Source organism: Ananas comosus, linkage group 1 (genome assembly GCF_001540865.1).
Source record: "Ananas comosus cultivar F153 linkage group 1, ASM154086v1, whole genome shotgun sequence".
Lineage (NCBI taxonomy): Eukaryota > Viridiplantae > Streptophyta > Magnoliopsida > Poales > Bromeliaceae > Ananas > Ananas comosus.
The window spans coordinates 9,300,605-9,303,665 of record NC_033621.1 but is presented as its reverse complement, the minus strand read 5'-3'; positions in this window follow the sequence as shown (position 1 = coordinate 9,303,665).

Genomic DNA, 3,061 nt, shown 5'->3' with positions numbered 1-3,061 from the left:
TACACCAGTATCAAACTGGTGGAAGTGGGGAGGATGGCCGCGCGGGGCTGGGAGCGGGATTTTGTACGAGAGGGGGCGGGAGGGATGGGGGGGGGGAGGGAGGAGGAGGGACGAGGAGAGGAGTAGTCTCGAGAAAGGATAAGGGAGAAGCTGAGGAAAAAGGGAGGGGCGGCTCCGATCGTGCCAAACCGATCGGGTCATGAATACCCCCCAATCCAGTGACTAATCCATACTGGTCAGCTCCAAACAAAAAACAAACCCGCTAAAACCCGGCCTAGCCGAAGCAACACGAGGCGTAACAATGCAACTGAAAATAGAAGCTAAGCACAAAAACGCCGAACCTCGCACTCAACCAGATCAACACACCACGACAAAGAGTCACTGTTTGCCTGACCCAATCCCAGAGAACTAAATACAAAATCAACCGCTCACATTTCTACAATCACTACCAATTCATCACGAAAATAACGATAGCAAACGATAAACAAACACATGACATATAACTAATAACGGAAGAGGAAAAACAGAGAAGAGGAAACGCCTCTCACCGACACCAGCTCTGAACACCCACCTGTCACTACAGCTGCGAACGGGTACCACAGAGTCTACGGACCTAACAAAAATCCCCAAGTCAGAATCCAAAACCCTAACCCAAAGCACGAACTCACAAACCCCCACACAGATCCCCGAATCCGATTCCCAAAAACCGATACACGTAACTCACCGACACCGAAAACCACACCGGGACCGTCGCGTCACTAAAGTGTCCCGAACCACCGACCGGCCATCGAGTCACCCCGTCCCTCCAAACACTCCAATTTGATGCTTACACGAACCAGAGTAACACAACTCAGACACTACGCCGATAATCTCACGAATCGGGTTCCAGAAGGCTATTCGACACTAGAAACCCACCGGTCGCTACACGACCATCATCATCCGAACCACAAAATACGATGGGCACAAGCCAAAAGGCCACGACAAAACACAAGCAACCAACACGTCAGAAAGAATCCGACCGAAACCCGCCGGGGTCCGCCGCTTCTTTCGTCAATTTCGCCGAAAAACGCTACGGCCGCGCCGAATACTACCTAACGATTTCGCGAAGCTATGATCAATGACAATCAGTCCAGCATTCAACACAACTTAGCACAAACACCAATCCTGCCAACACTGGTAGCTCACACATTACACAATGCATAAAAAACCTCTAATTACATAAAATCTCATCATTTATGAATTGAGCGATTCAAGCGGCTCGTGCATAACAAACCAGACTTACCGAAGTCCAGAACACTACTGGGACAGGTCTCACGTACTGGAGTCCGTCTCACGATCCGAGCACAGCGCTCGCTGTGGAACGCGGAGAACCCAAAGTTCAGCGAAAACGCGCAGGGGAAATCGCGCCAAACAGGGGGGCTAATCGACACATGCTGATCCAAAGTGAGTTAGACTATGATCAGCACTGACCAACGAACCTGCTCACAACGGAGGTCATCAGACAGCCTCGATCGCCGATAAACGCCAAAACCCAAACACGCACCAACAGCTCGACATCGACATCCCTCGCCGAAACACGAAACGGTCTCCCCGGCAGAATCTAAGGTACACATAATCAGCAATTCTACATCATCCGTCTCCTTCCGCAAGATCGGGGAGACTCGGAAGCTCAGAGACACTAAACCCGCCAAAATAAGCCCTATTCGGCTTGCCGAGCAAACCTGAATCCGCCGGGGTTCCGCGGCAAGGCGGCGCGCAAGGTCCAGGGCGGTGGGAGTAGGAACACCGTGCTCACCTCGTTGCGACGAAATCGCGCATCCGCGGACAACCGAGCCCGCAAAAAAACTCGGCTCGCGGGTTTCTCCCCACGCGCGGCCGCGAACGGGGACGGCGAAGGATGCAGAGGTCTGAGACTCCGTCGGCCCGAGCGGCGGCGCGCGAGGAAGCTGCACAAGCTGCCCTCGCCGGCCGGTCTGGGAACAGCTGTAAGCTGGACACCGGCGCGGCTCCGGCTCGGCGTCGTGCCGCGGGGTAACTCCCCGACAGGTCGACGACGCCCGTACGACCCAAGGCATGCAGCCTCGGCCAGGCTCTAACCCGACGGGAAAAAAGAAGAACGAAGAAAGATGTGCGCTTCGAGGCGGCCGGGCTGCAGCCGCGCGGCGGGAGGTCGCAGGCGGCGATGAAATAAGGAGTAGGGCACTAGGTACTGGGCTGGTAAGGTATGGGTAGAATCAAAAACCCTAGGAGCTATAAGAATAACCTAGGTGCAATTGCAAAATAAGTCCACCAAACATATTTATTACTGAGTCCTTCACAGTGCTGTAAAACCCATAACATCCTCCACTTCGATCCCAGTAGTTCCCGAAACGGTCATAAAATAATCGCGACTTATTGCGCAAAAATATCATTTTGGCCCTCAACCGGACCTCAATTCCTAATCAACTGCATTCCGCAATCCCGTTCGGATTTGGAACTGATCGCACCAGGCGATCACACCTAATAGACAAAGCTACAATTCGGGTTCACACTCGATGACCAACGGATTCACCGAATCCACTCTCTCTCCAAAGCCAAATATCACCTCACCAATTACATATACAAAACACGTAATATCAGATGCTCAAATCACGTGCATCAAAACCCCAAAATACTCAGCGCAGATTCCAAATAACTGAACCGTCAAACAGCTATTGAACGCTATAAACAAGCCGTACCAGCCAGAAGCCACTTCCTCACCGGTCTCTCCAAATCGAATTCACTCTTCACCTTTTATAATGAAACTGAAACGCTAAATTGGTTTTAAACATTCCGGCCGAAACTTACCGAGTGTTTTGTAATAAATACACACAAAAAACTCCGTCAACTGAGAGTTTAGCTATACAAAATCTCATCCTTACACAGACCCTCCTTTCTATTTTCCAAAGCACCCCTGCTTTCGGCACTTGTACCCGACATGTTCTGACGTACAAGCTGGTTACAGCAGATCGAGAGCATAACAGAGAGCGGGTCCGGTCGTCGGTTTGTACTGGTACAAGCCCTTTACCGTACAGAACGAGCG